The sequence below is a fragment of the Aegilops tauschii genome, chromosome 7 (genome assembly GCF_002575655.3).
Source record: "Aegilops tauschii subsp. strangulata cultivar AL8/78 chromosome 7, Aet v6.0, whole genome shotgun sequence".
Taxonomy (NCBI): domain Eukaryota; kingdom Viridiplantae; phylum Streptophyta; class Magnoliopsida; order Poales; family Poaceae; genus Aegilops; species Aegilops tauschii.
In genome coordinates, this window is record NC_053041.3 from 608,689,286 (window position 1) to 608,704,865 (window position 15,580).

At 44.4% G+C, this 15,580-nt stretch overlaps 1 long non-coding RNA gene across 2 annotated transcripts; it reads left to right on the forward strand.

Moving 5' to 3' along the window:
• The first annotated feature begins 404 nt into the window (after positions 1-404).
• On the forward strand, positions 405-14,080 carry LOC109776353 (uncharacterized). 2 transcript variants are annotated; one of them, XR_012189834.1, is made up of 7 exons: positions 414-809; positions 890-1,221; positions 3,091-3,860; positions 12,118-12,564; positions 13,352-13,431; positions 13,532-13,589; positions 13,678-14,080. It is a non-coding gene; the product is annotated as an uncharacterized lncRNA (long non-coding RNA). The 2 variants fall into 2 exon arrangements; XR_002236062.4 differs by having other exon boundaries at positions 405-809; positions 12,118-13,431.
• Positions 14,081-15,580: the final 1,500 nt, after the last annotated feature.

The following is a 15,580-nucleotide window of genomic DNA, read 5'->3' on the forward strand; positions in this document are numbered from 1 at the left end:
ATGATTTTTGTAAAAAATAAATACTAAACAATAAGGCAACTGCAGTACAAATTTGACCCGGTTCCAACTAAATCGGCGAAAATTTGTTTAAATGACCAAAAGTAGCTAGTAGGATTGGAAATGCATACAAATTGGTGATCATCCATAAAATGTGGTCTAAATTAATTGAAATTTTAGTGATGCCATTTTGCAAAATAATTTTGGTAGCTGCTTCACGAAACCCCCTATTTTTAGCACTAAGAGATAATTTTAATAAATGCCTCATGTTTTGAACCAATCAGGAAGCAGCCCACGGATCACCCCCACTGTAGTCGATCTGAGCCATCCACACTCTCCTTCACTCCCTCGATCCAGCGTCCCTCTCCCACCAACCCGCCCACCCCTCTGGAACTTTCCCCTCTCTCGCTCATCTCGCTCTCTCTCCCCTGCACTGGCAGGGGACCCTAGCGCTCTCCCTCCCCTCCCCTCGCCGCCACCCCCACCCACCCGTCCCCCGCCGCCACCCACCTGTCCCCTCGCTGCCACCCACCTCCGCCACCCACCAGTCCCCTCGCCGCCACCCACCTCTGCCACACCTCCCCTCCCCACCTCAGATCCTCTCCCCTCTCCCCACTCCCAGATCCAACTTCCCACCGCCACCTCCGGCACCCAATCCCGGCGACCTAAGGCGGGATTCTACGGCGCCCAGCACACCTACACTCGTCACCGGCCATAGAGGCGGTGGCCCTCTCCGCCGGCGACGTGCCGACCATGAACGCGGTCCTCGCCAACTCGCTCAGCGCCGACGAGGCGACGCGGCACCCCGCGGAGTAGGCCCTCTCCTCTGTTACCGTCCCGTCCTTCTCCTTTCCTCTGTCTCTCTCCCTCACGCATCTTCCCTCTCTCTCAGGTACATCTACAACAGCCCCGCCATGGATGGCCTCTTTAGGAGCTCCTGCCGCCGTTACAGTTCGTCCGCGTCGCCGCCACGCGGACCACCCCTGCGCCTCTGCCGCCCCACCATCTAAGCAACGGCGCCCGCTCGTCCTCTGATTCGGGCGACGGGACATGCGCCGCCCCTCGTTGACCTCCAGCGAGCTCCAAGTCCCACGATCCACGACAGCCAGCCCCGCCCCTCCAAGTCCCACGATCCACGACATCCAGCCAGCCACGTTCCACTCGTCGTCGACCTGCCCCGCAACTAGCAAGCCCTCATCGTCGTCATCATGGCCGGGCCGCCTGGTGGGAGGCCCTCAACTTCCTACTCTTTTCCTTTGGCAAGAAACTCATACTTGCACTCGTCTAGAACTCTTCCGGATATTTGCACTAGTCTGAAAAACAGTTTACTGAAACTGGTGTCGTCTGAAACTTTTGATCTGTTTCAGTTAGGAGCTATGACTTGGACATAGTCTGAACTGCTGTAGTAGGATTATAGAAATCAGTAAAAGTTGTTGAATCGAATCAGTAGGTGCTCAACAGGAACGACATTATGCATGTTGGATTTATGGACCGATGCTAGTGGAAAGCCCAAATTAGTATCAGTTCAGTCTGAACCCAAGTCATTTTTGTAAGTACAAAATCCGCACTGAACCTGGATATTTAGGGGCCGGTCGTTCGATATTTGGTTGGGGAATCAACCTGCTGTGCTAGGCCATGCTGCAAACCGACAGTGATGTTGTTGGTTCTCTGTATGCCCCATGTGTGTGCCTCAAACTGCTTCTTTGGGTTGAACTGCGACCGTGAGCTCTATAAATAGGTCAAACTGCTTCTTTGTGTGTGCTTCAAACTGCTTCAAACTGCTAGTTCTCTGTATGCCGCATGTGTGTGCTTCATACATATCCCATTCCGTTGTTAACAAACACCATGATTCTTCTTGCAGCACCCACCCAAGTCCTTTATTTTTCTAATCAATCTACTGTCTCTATACATGCTTTCATCCATCCCTGTATCTTTGCATAATTAAATTCTTTCTGCTTGCTCAAAACATGTTCAACTGCATATGCTTCATTTCCACCTTTTTTACCTGATGAAAAAATAACTAGGCGCATGATTGTCCAAAACATGTAGAATGGGCTCGCCCAATTCGCTGTCTCCCAACTTGTCCACGTCGCGTCTGGCTCAATCGCCCCGTGACTTGTACATGCTCCTTTTCGGGCATGCAACGAGGTCGAGGCCCCTGGTATTTCTTTTTCATGCACGTGCCGGCATGTCTGCCTGCCTGCCTGCCCGTGCCGCGCCACGCCATTGCTGCAGCACCACTGCTCTGTTCTACCAGTGTTAATAATAAGTGTGTGTGTGTGAGTGTATCCTGCTGAACCTGACAGCAGCCACCATTGTCAGTGCAAGTGATTTTGCATGCTACTTACTCATTTGTCCCACGAGTTTTCATCGGTCTACGTAGGGTTTGATACATGCATTGCATTACTCGGACACTTGTGTCACTAGCGTCCGAGTAAGTTTGGAGTTTACAGTACTCATATTGTGTGATGATGAGTTTGTGTCACTCTGTATGCATGCCGAGTTCTGCACAAGCATTGCTTTGCTATTCTGCTCCCGTTCCTCGCTGCTGCTGCTGGTAATCACTCTGGCAGTACAAGCCTTTTCGGTGATACATCGTCAACAAATAGAAAGTGCCAAGTATAGTAGCTTACCCAGATTGTGTGAACTCCTTCATAACAGCAGCAATCTCTCGGACAAGCTGGGTCACCGAGATGGTTTCCTGCATTTGGAAATGAATAATAATCAGGAAACATATATTTGCTAGGGATGAAATTGTAGTCCCAATCTCTGATTCACTGCAAATTGCAGTCCTAATCTCTGCAATTGTTGATAAATGGATGAAATTCTAGTGTATCAGTACAATCATCTCTTAAGGTTCCTTACATTTTGGTTCAGAGCACGGCCGACATCTGATGTTCAGACCATAAATTGACTACTGTGTAACATTATGGTCGATGCCTTTTCTTTTTTTAATCATCCCTGGTTCCATAATATCAGAATGAAACCAGAGTAGTACAAAGTCCAGCTAAATTAGTTACTATGAAGCATTATCGAATGTTGTTCTTCCCTGCTCTTACCGGCGTCCTTTTAATTCTGTATGTGTTTTTGTAGTTGAAGGAGTTCATTCTGGGCAGCCGGAGGCGTACGAGTTCAAGATCGGCGACAAGTTTTTTCGGAGGTCCGGAGACCCACCCTTGGACCAAGTTATCGAGATGCTATAGAAGCACAAGGATAAGTCTCAAGATGAAATCTAGCTAGCTGGCTATAGTATGCCTTATGCTCTTGTTGATTTATTTCTTTTGCGCTCTTTTGCAGTTCTAAATTGATGAGTGAGTGATCTGGTAGCAGCTAGCTAACTGCCTCTAGATTGTAACCCTGTTATGGGATGTGTGGTTGCGCATGCGTTCTGCATGTCAAATGTGTTCTCTGTTGTCACACTTCGTATGCGATGTTGTTCATAGTTTTTATATTTGTTGTCATGGGATGTGGTCACTGAATTGCTCAAATTTGCTGGCCAAGTACTATGTAGTGCTATTCTATGCTAGGCTACCAGGCTAGGTAACTTCTGTATCAAAATCATGGGTTCTAATCTTTACTATTATCTGCCATGGATCAACAATGATGTGTCACAGGTAGTAGTAGTAGAGTCGGACTTGGTGCTGCATTGTTCAGTTATTAAAAGCATGCTCTATATTGTTTTGTCACATGCGCTTTGGTCTATATATGATGGGAGATTTTGTACATGAACAAAAGAAACAAAGGTAAAACTGTATTTATCACACTGCATAACCTTAGTACATTTACATGCACACGCATACACATTTGACTGCTGAGTGTTTGAATTATGGGATTATTCCATCTGTGCCCCCAATTCCTTAGTTGTGCTCAGTTTTCCCCACGCTTCAAACTTTTGCTCACTTTTCCCCACTCCCTTAGCTGAAACTCATAAATGTTCATAACAGACGTTTGCCGTCTTGGCCGTTAACTGACTTGTGGGGCCACGTTGGACTCTGTTGACTGTGGTTGTGGCTTCGCTGGTTGGGCCGTGTTTGTGTTCATAGGACGGGCCCGTTAGTTTGTTGGGAATAAATTAAAAAAGCCTTCTATCGATGGATGCAGCCAGCTATGCATGCGCGGCTTTGGCATCGATTTAGCCTGCTATGCATGTGAACACCGCCACGCACGCATCTAGTGACCTAGACCTAAACGCATGCATGCACGTCGAGACGCACGCATCGATCCTTGCCGCCCGGTTGCCGGTGGATTTAGTCGCTCCGCAGCGTCGTTTCACGCGTCGCAGGCATACGTGCCGGTGGCAGAAGGGGCAGGCTGCACGCACGCTCGCGTCTATGTCGAGGCATCGGTTCATGCCGCACGAGTGCCGCTCGATTCAGTTGTGGGAGGCAGGCAGCCGCCAACGCAGAGCACGCAGAAGGGGGAGGCAGGCAGCCGCCAACGCAGAGCACACAGAAGGGGGAGGCAGGCAGCCGCCAACACAGAGCACGCAGAAGGGGGAGGCAGGCAGCCACCAACGCAGAGCACGCAAAGCACGTTCGCATGGATTCACGTTCACACATTTATGATCGCATAGGTTCACGCACGCACTGAGTCACGATCTACGCCGTTTGCGCGTGTACCCACTTTGTCTCTCCTGGCTATTTAAACTGCCCTTCATTGCCTCTTCTTCTACAGATCCATCTGCGCCTCCCACTTCTCTTCTTCCCCCAAAAGCCAAAGCCGTTCCACTCAGCGAAGCGTTTCAAGATGCAGTACACCGGGCCGACGTTCCAAGCGCCGCCCACCGTGCCGGAACGGCGGTACCCCGCCAACGTCGTCGTCGAGGCATCGCTCCGCGTGTGGGCGATCTCACGCTGGAGGGGTAGCACTGAGCTTGCACGGGGGTTCCTCCGTGCGGGCTTCCACCACCTCCCGCCGGGCTCGCCGCCCATGTTCAACCTCGTGGAGCAGCGTCCCCACGCCAACGCTCCAGTGGTAGGGCTCGTCGTCCACTTCACCAACAGGTTCGATGCCTACTACCTGCTCGGCAAGGTGTATTGGTGTGGGTGCGAGTTCATCGCATTCACCACCCATAACATCTTCACGGACTTCGAGAGCATCTTCCCCACTCGCAACCGCATGCATAGCCTCCCGTACTACGTCGGCGACAACGGCCTTGAGGAGGAGGAGTACTGAAGCCGACGGCGAAGAAGACGGTGAAGCCGGCGGTGTGCGTGTTGCCCTAGCTACCCTATCCCTATCTACTATGTAGTGTGAGTGTGAGTTTGGTGTGCGTGTTGCCCGACCTAGCTATGTAAGAACTTGGGAACTTATGTTGCCCTAGCAACCCTATCTATTTATGTGTGTTATATTAATGTTTTGTTATGTTTGTTGCCCTAGCAACCCTACTATCTAAGTTAATTTATGTGTGTTATATTAATGCTTTGTTATGTTTGTATTTCCCTTTGTATTTTGTTTGTCCCAAGTTTAGACACGGCTAATTGGCGTGGGGAAAATTAACCAAACTAACTAAAAATGATGTGTTCATAGATGCCTTCTAAAAATAAGAATATATTGTACATTTGTACACGGCTTTGGTTTGAGAGCTCTGTATTTTTTAGGTATTCCAAGAATACTTTGGTTTTCAGAAATATTGAAGTATCAAATACTTTGAGATGTTTGGCTTTAGTCAAAAGTGTAGTTTTATATACTTTAATATGTAGAAAACTACACTATGTTTGAAGTATATAAAAAAGAGGGTTGGACCTCTTTTTCCAATCATGAAGTATTGGTTCTCTAGGCATAATAATACTGCGGTTTGAAAATACTTTGATTCTAAAAAATGAAGGGACCCATAAAGGAAAGCAAAAAAAATCCTCAATGAGATAGAAGAGATTGGGCAATCAAATTAATGAAAAAAGCAATTAGAAACAAAAAAGGACAAAGCAATCGTTCCTAAATAAAAAAAAAGAAACATCGCTTGTTTCTGGGCCTCATTTATCCTTTGTGGGCCTATTGCAGCTTGATTCTCTTTGGGCCCGCGAACTAGGTTTCTAGCAGAACTGACGAACTCGAGGACAAAAGTTTGGCAAGTGCGAGAGAGAAGAGATGAACTTGATGTATATCCCTTGTGCTGCTCAAGTACTGCTTACTGTCATCTGACGAGCTAGGGTATGATCCAACACTCAAGGTTATTTGCTGACAAAATAATCCTATCACTGAACTGGTACTTGTCTTCTGCCGAAACTGAAAGTGCCGAAACTTAACAGTAAACTGCATACATTCAGAGATCGACAGTTGCACTAAATAGAGTTGCATTTGAGATAAACAGACTTGGATTGCTAAACAGTGGCAACAACAGTAGACAAACATCTCTAACGAGAGATGGCCATCAAGTAAAAAATTCCTAGAGCAAGTATTCCTAAAGCTATCAGATTGGATTGCTTCTTCAACTCAATCAGCTGCTTGAAGTTCTTGTTCATCTTCTTCAATTCCGTCTTCAGTTCAACATCTACCACCGTCGGGTATTCCGGACGTGCTGCTGCTGCCGGAGCGGCACTGTCATGGGGCAGATTGAACTCGCGGATTGCATTCCCCCTCGAATCCAGCAAGCCCAACCCTTGAAGCCTCTGGATGTAATCATCCATCCACTCGAAATGGTGGCATTTCTTCACGATCTGAAAACGAAATGTGATAGATTTTTTGAGAAATTAGAGATAAAGGATGCGAGGAAAACTCAGATCTAACCTGCCCCTCCGGCTTGCTCTCGCATTTGACGAACTCGCGCCCAAAGTTCCCATTCTTCTCCTCCTTCGAAGTCAACCGCTTCAGTGGCGCAGTCCGTGGGCAGTCAGTGCATCGAGTCATCGGCACTGGACCATACACCGGCCACGTGGAACGGGGGGCTGACGAGGAGGTCGACATATCGCCCGAGAGGAAGAAACAGAGGAATTGCTCGAGAGGAAGAAGAACGAGAAGATGGGGAAAGAAACAGAGGAATTGCCCTATCTGCTCGATGCCTTTGTCTGTCAGATGGAGAAGAGGAGAAGGGGAAGCTATATTGACGATTTGCCACATTGTATTTTGTAGTTTGAATATTTGAACCAACTCTTAACACTGACATGTGGTGGTCATGTGCGAAAAATACAATTTCATATGTAAAGTGGGGCAAATCGTAAAAACCCGAGAAGGACAGTGCAGTAGCCAATCAGGATGCATCACGCGGATCGCGCATGCCTGCCCACATATGACGGGTGCTGTTTGGCGCTTGGTAGGATCCGACGACGGACGTTCGACGCTAGGGTTTGGAGCATTTCTGCGGGGTTATGAGCGAGTCAACGGGGTTATTAGGGTTTGACCAGATTTCAAATGGCCATAACTAAATTAGAAAAAATCGCAAAAATATAAAACAAACGTAGTTCGTCTGTTTATGAGACCAAGTTACCATAAAAAAATATAAACTCGGTATGGGGCATTTTTTTGAAAAATCATTTTTTGAAGTGATCTATCAAAATCAAGTTCAAATGTTTTTAAAAAATTCAAAAAAACTCAAAATATTGTAATTCTTGTGCACATAGCCGTCATATGTGACAAGGTTATGAGAAAAAAATATAAACTTGGTGTAGGTCATTTTCATGAAAAAAGGCTTCACACAAATGAGCTATCACCTATGAACATGTTCAGAGTTCGTATAATAGGGAGAGAGGGTTTAGGGTTTGAAAAAAAATCAAAAAAATCAAAAAAAATCTCCATAGCTTCATTTTCGAGTGAATAAGAAGGATCTGAACTTACTTTTTCATTTTCATATCTAAAACGTGTTATTTCACGGTTTTGAATTAAAAGCATATCTTTTCAAAAAAATGTAGTAATATGAATATTAATCAATAAATAGTGAGACTTCGTTTTTACCATATATATATGGAACAAGTGTTCATAAAAATATATATGCCTCATTTAGCCAAGGTAAAAAAAACTTGATTTCAAATAGGGCTGTTTACCTAGCTTTCGAGCTTGTTTCTAGCACATTTCTCATTCGGACTGTTCACCTACGAATATTGGGCTTCAAATGCTCGATCAAATACACCACACAGAGCAATGAACCTCCAATGTTCAACTTCAACTTTGGCTCGGATCCAAATTTTGGCCCAAATTAAAATATTGATTTAAATTCAAATTTTGATGGAAATTTGAATTCTGACACAAATAAGAAACCAAAGTAGAAGCAACATTATTACAAGGGATCCCTTATTACAACTGATAAGTTTTCACAGTAGCTCAAATATACCAAGTTTTAAGATGCCAACATCTTAATACAAATCTACCAAGTTTTAAGCGATCGACTCGCCCTCAAATTGACAACACAAACATTTCCCAACAACTTAATTCAAATTTTCGACTTGCTCCTTGTGTTTGCAGCTGGCTTCACCGTCTTGCTCCTGGTTTCCCTGGTTGAGATGCTCTTTTCTTTCAGACTCTTGTTCCTTTTGATCTTGGGCTTTACTTGGGGTTTTCCCCGTGGAGGTGTTGATGGAGTAGTTCCACTCGCCGAGCACTTGACGACCATTTGACGGTCATCTATGGGTTCAATAATCTTTAAAGGCACAGTTGGAAAAATTACCCCCTCCTCTTCCTCTCTTATAGCTTCAAAACCATCAAAGGCCATGGTTTCAAAATCTTCTGCTTCTTCATCTCTTGGCCTTTTCTCCCTAGAGCTGGTAAATAAAATTATAAGCCATAGGCAAAAAAGACAACAAATGCAAACAAAAGGGTAGCTGCATTCTACAAAGGGTGCAAACACATACCAAGATGCTTCATTTGCTGCTGCATTCTCCACTGCTTCAATTGCTGCTGCATTCTCCACTGCATCTTCAGTCTCCATTGCTGCTGCATTCTCCTCAGCATTGGCTGCTGTCCATCTTTCCTCCTCTCCAAATGATGCATCCACTGCATTGGTACAAAGCCTAGCAATATGCCCCAGAACTCCACATTTTTTGCAAGCACGCTTCTTTGGTAGACGACCCTCCTCACCTGCTCTAATCCTCTGGTTCCTTGGTCTTCCTGGTGGTCTAGTAATGACAGGAGCATGGAGTTTGAACCCTGGATCTACTATGTTCCATTGATCTTTCCCCAATAGTGCATGCACATTGTCAGCATAAGCAGACATAAATTTGGCAACAGAGAAATACTCTGAGCAATATTGATCAACTTCACCATCTGCACCCCCGATAATGGTCATCAAATGTAGGGCATGTATGCATGGCTTCCCACGGATCTGCCATTGCCTACAAGTACATTCTCTAGTACTTAGGTTCACAGGATACCTCCATACCCTATTTTTAGTGTCAGTATATGTAACCTCTCCCTCATATGTACCAGATCGAATACATTTCATCTTCAGTCCTCTTGCCTTCAAGTGCAATGCCTTAATCAGTGATGGGAGCATTTGATGACCAACATATTGTGTTTCTGCAATTGTTTTGCGAAGAGCCATCTTTATCATGATCATTTGCCTCATCTTGTCAAATGCTTGCCACAACAAGAGCCCTTTCACTGACTTGAACTTTGAATTGAAGCATTCTGCAAGGTTACTGGTCACATAATCTACTTTGCAGATTTCGTTGAATTGGCTTCTTGACCACACCTTACCATGATGTGCATCCATGTACTCCTTCACAAGAGGATTTTGAGCATACAACACTCTCAAATGGTGTTCATGCTTCCTTTTGCTGCATGTGTATGATGCTGGCCATAAGTTCTCATCATAAACTTTACCTTTGAACTTCTTTTTGAAATTATGCGCTAGGTGTCGCATACATTCCCTATGCTCCACTCTAGGGAATACAATTTCCACTGCACTCTCTAAACCCTTGCAAGCATCTGTGTGTATAGCTAAACCTGGGGGTGTGCCTATAATGTTGTGCAACTGCTGCAGAAACCAGACCCAACTTTCCTCAGACTCTGCCTCCACCACACCAAATGCAACTGGGAATAGCCAGTTGTGTCCATCAACTGCAGAAGCTGCTACTAGCTGTCCTCTCCATCTTCCAGTCAAATGTGTAGCATCTACAGCCAAATAGGGCCTGCAACCATCTAGAAACCCCTGCCAGCAAGCCTTGAAACAAACAAAAGCCCTTCTGAAGCACTCCTTCTGAAATGACTTCCCATTTATTTTGAATGGAACTGTATGCTTGTCAATCTCTACAACACTCCCTGGACTTGCCATCTCCACTTCAGCTTTGAAAGTGTAAAGCAGTTGAAAACTGTCATTCCATTGACCATTAATTCTGTCAAGAGCCCTTTCCCTAGCATTGAAAATTCTCATGTAAGGAATTTCTATCTTGTACTTCTCAAAAAGCTTCCCATGGAGTGCTGTTGGACCAAGTCCAGGTTCTTCTCTCAGCCAATCCAATATAGCATCTGCCACCCACCTAGTTTTTGCTAGCTTGGTTTTGGCCTTCCCCCCTCCCCCTCCAGGTGGACATGTGTGCTTGTGTGGGTTCTTCTTTATCTGAAACAAAATAAAAGGGTAAAAAACAGTTGAGAAACCTTACTGAACGATCTGAAACTAAATTACTAACTGAACTTGGATTACCTGAATATATTTGCTCTTGATCATACGAGATGCATGCAACTTCCACCTACACCTAGGATATGGACAACATACTGTGAACCTTGCTGGCTCACTCCTTTTAATCTTATAGGTGTTTTCAGATATAATGCACCATGTTGTCACTGCATTCCGACAGTCCACCATTGATTGGAAAATGGTACCTACACTAAGCTCAGGTTTTTCCCTGTTCCACTCAATTGTTGGCATGTCATCACCATCGTATTCATCCTCGATTAAGCTCTCCATGTTCTCCACCTTCTCTTCATCGTCAGTGTCATCAAACCTAGCTTGGCTGATGGGCACCTCCATATATTCGTCATCCACTGCTTGCTGACTGGCTACATCGACCAGTTCAGGAAACATCATCTCGTCTTCATCATCATTTGTAGGCACTGCCTCGTCAGGTTCTGCATCTTCTTCTACACCAACTGCAGAAGGTACACGAGAAGCAGCAGCTGAATCGGAACCAGAATTGGCAGCAGGCATGTTCTGGCTCCATGAACCACTTGCTTTACTTGGTGTCGACCTACAAGGAGTGCCGGGGTGCTGGCTATTAGCACAGACAGATGATGTCTGAACTCCCTTCCCCTTCGCCCGTTCTGCGCGTGGCTGAAGCACATCGATTTGGAGTTTACCAAATCGGCAGCCAGCAATCCCAGCAAAAAGCAACGGCATATGATCGCCGCAAGTTAGTGGGAGAAATCTTTGCTCGTCACTGCTGAAGTAATTCAGTTCAACAGCATCGGCATCACTCCAGGGATAGGTGTTTCGGAGCTCAGCTCGCAAATCTTTGAAAGATATGCTGGTTTCTACCACTTTGGGATAGAAAAATGATGAAATCAAATGCGGTTTAGTACCACGCAGCACACTAGTTTCCATTCTAATCGCCAGCCGGAAAGCCAGCGCGGGATCAATCCTATTTTGTTGAAGGAAACAAAGGCTTCAGTTAGCCGGGTAAAATCGAGCACAAATTCAAACGATTCAAGCAAACAGAAGTCAAATACGGCCTACAATACGACTTAGAACGTCAATTCGAGAGGAAACAATGCTTACCCAGGTTTAATCCATGAATTATCTGCCGCAGATTCCACCCAATCCTCTCCACGGTCGACTGCATTCTGGCCATCCTCACTCAACATCGCTATGTAATCCCAGGTGGGGAGGTGGGCTATATCTGGCGGAGACGCGGCGTCACCGACGAACTGAATAGGGGCATAGGGTGGAGGAAACAACTGTGGTGGACGCGGCACGACGCCGGCGGAGGGGGAGGGGCGGCGCGGTGCAGTGCGGCCTATCTAGATTTGTTTCAGATTCAGACAAGCTGCCCAATACGTGTCTCCTTGCGGTCCCACCCGTCAGCAAGCAACAGTCAGACAAAGACTCGGCCCCACTCGTCAGCAATTAACGGTCAATGGACGGTCAAGACGGCAAACGCCCGCTATGAGCATTTGTGAGAGTTTCAGCTAAGGAAGAGGGGAAAAGTGAGCAAAAGTTTGGAGCGTGGGGAAAAGTGAGCACAACTAAGGAACCAGGGGCACTAATTTAAATATCCCTTGAATTATTGGAATGTGGGGGTTGGTCTGTTTATTCCCATGCTCTTTGCTGGTTTGGGGACTGGTGTGTTATTTGTTGAGCTATTCAACACTGATTTTTGATTCCCATGCTCTTTGCTGGTTTGGGGACTGGTGTGTTATTTGTTGAGCTATTCAACACTGATTTTTGTGGGCCGGGAAGAAAAATGGAGCTGATAATTTGTTAGGCTATTCAAAACCTGGAAGGAAGATGAGTACTCTGGTTACTGATAATTTGTAGTCATGCTAACAAAATTTACAACTATTGTTTGATTCAAACCTTTGTTCTTTTTCTTGGTGTTTATAGGTGCTGATGAGTAGAGGCTGGTCGAATCCTCGATGTCCTACATTGCCGGCAACCCCAGAATGTCCGACACTGAATTCGACAAGCTCAAGCTCATACTCAAGGTAGCCCCAGCCTGGGCTATGATTCAAATTTACATGTTTATATTTATTCAAATTCATCTATTTACATGGCAGAGCAGTCGACAGACATTTCCTTCATGCAACAATTTAAGTTGTGATTTCACTTCCAATTAAATCTGTTGTGAATGTGTTTTATATAATTGAATCTAAAAAAAAATATTCTTGCTGCTGCGTGTGAGGATCTGGGGTTTATTTGTTTCCTAATATTTTGATGTTTGCATAACCTAGCATCGGTCTTTGTATGTCAATTCTAAGAATTTTACTTTTGTTTATTCACTAGTAGAAAACAGGGCTTTGGTTCGGGCCTGGCTAGCCCATTAGTCCCGGTTTAGTCACGAACCGAGACCCATGGGTGAATTCGTCCCGGTTCGTGAGCCCAGGGGGTCGGCCGGGGCCTTGTGGGCATTGGTCCCGGTTTGTATGGACCCATTTGTCCCGGTTCTAGGCACGAACCGGGACCAATGGGCCTCGCTCCTGGCCCACGGCCATTGGTCCCGGTCCGTGGCTCCAACTGGGACATAAGGGGGACTTTAGTCTCGGTTCCAGCCACGAACCGGGACTAGTGAGGTGCCTATATATACCCCATCGCCGCAGCAGAGCACTCCACAGTGGTCTGTTTTTTTTTGGCCGGCGAGGGGATGGCATTTGGGTGCTCTAGCTCACCTTCTATGCATATGAGGTGTTCAATGAAATGTCTGAGCCACACTAGTTAATCTTTCTCCTCTTGAAACTCGACCTCCGAGCTCCATTTTTCCCAAGATTTGTCTAGGTTTAGCGGTCTGTCACGTCCCGTCCCCGTCTTCACCGCCGTCGATCGCCCGCGCCGATCTCGTCGCCGGCACCACCGTGGTGAGCCTTTTGTTCTTATCTTCTTTCTGAAAGATTTTTTTTACTTCAGATAGATACTTGTCTAATTTTCTTACTTTTATTATTCCTTGTTATTATATAGTGCGATGGTTTTGGTAGCCGCCCCCGTCGGCCCTCGTCCTGTCTATGATTCGGATGTGGTATATATTATCTTTTTATAACTATTTGGTTCATTTATTGTTTATGACAATTATGCCGACCAACGTGACATAGATTTTATTTATCTAGGAGGTGGTTGAACCGGAAATTCCAACTGACCCTATTGTTGAGAGGTTAAATTTAGTTGGAGAAGAAAACAATTACTTGAAGGAAAAAATAAAAAAATTGAGGAGGAGAAGATGATATTGGAGTTGCATGTTGCGGATGTCGTCGATGATCACAAGATCAAGATGGATGCAATGCGGTTGAAGATTAGAAAGATTAGAAAATATGCCATTCATACCGAGGCTTGGTATCATTATGTCGTTGGATAAATTGTTACCTTGGTTGCGATTATGATCGTATTTGTTGTTGCATTGAAATGTTTTACATAATTTCAATGTATGGTTTAATTAGATGCTCTGGAGAGCTATATGTTGTTCAATCAGAACTATGTATGTACTTTGGTTTTAATGTGAGGATGAACTTCTATTAATTTGGTCACTTATCTATTCATGAGAGCTATATGTTGCCTTCAATTTCAGGGTTTATAGCTTAAAATAATCAGTAAATGCATGAAAAATAACAAATGAAGTCAGACAGGGTTGAAAATTGATGATGTGGCTTTGAATGGTGCATTTTGAACACAGAGAAAGTCTGGAGTTCAAATAAGTTAAAAAAATGAAATCCTTTTGTAACAGACGAGTTTTCGTATGAAACCCTATACTTCGAAAGAGATTGTCTGTTTTGTACACGAAGTGCATCCAGTTTTTGCCATAGCCCTCTCTACTTTCTTGCACATGCTATGTGGATAAAATGATGATACCATGCCAACTTTCAACCTTTTCAGAGTTCATTTGAAATGCTTTTCAATTTCAGGGTCATTTAGCTCACAAAAATCAGTAAATGCATGAAAAATAACAAATGAAGTCAGAAAGGGTTGAAAATTGATGATGTGGCTTTGAATGGTGCATTTTGAACACAGAAAAAGTCTGGAGTTCAAATAAGTTAAAAAATGAAATCCCTTTGTAACAGACGAGTTTTCTATGAAACCCTGATACTTCGAAAGAGATTGTCCGTTTTGTACACAAAGTGCATCCAGTTTTTGCCGTAACCCTCTCTACTTTCTTGCGCATGCTATGTGGATGAAATGATGATACCATGCCAACTTTCAACCTTTCAGAGTTCATTTGAAATGCTTTTCAATTTCAGGGTCTTATAGCTCAAAATAATCAGCAAAAGGAATGAACTAAAAAGCTTTTATAAACCTCTAGTATTTTTTAAACTAAAATTATATAAAATTCATGCCACTGAAATTATCAAAGTATTTTCTGTTCAAAACATGAAAAGCAGAGAGAAACAAAATAAACTTTAATAAATAAGTAAAAACAAAATAAAATAAATTAAAATTTAATAAAATAAATAAGTAGAAAAAAATAAAATAAAATAAACTTTAATAAAATAAATAAGTAGAAACAAAATAAAATAAATAAAAATTCAATACAATAAATAAGTAGAAACAAAATAAAATAAAATAAAATAAAGAAGTAGAAACAAAATAAACTTTATAAAAGTAAAATGAATAAACTTTAATAAAATAAATAAAAATAGGAACATTAAGTTTTTTGTTGTAAGTAGAAACAAAATAAAATAAATAAAGCAAAGAAAGGAAAAAAGTGCCACCTACTGGGCCACGACGGCTTGAATACGACTAGAAATCCAACCATGGGCCAGGATTCAGGCCCGCGGGAGGCCTAGTAGGCCCACAAGCACATCGTGACAAATTAGGCCCGAAAGCCTGCAGTTGAGAGGAGCTCGAGAGGGTTGGCGCAGCAGCGCTTATAAACCACTCTCGAGCTCTCTCAACTAGCGAGGTGGGACTAAAGTTTTGGCCGCGACACGGGCAGCACAGGGCCTCTGGTCCCGGTTGGTGCCACCAACCGGGACCAAAGGCCGCCGCTTCCCGCCCTTTGGGCTGCTGAAAACTGACCTT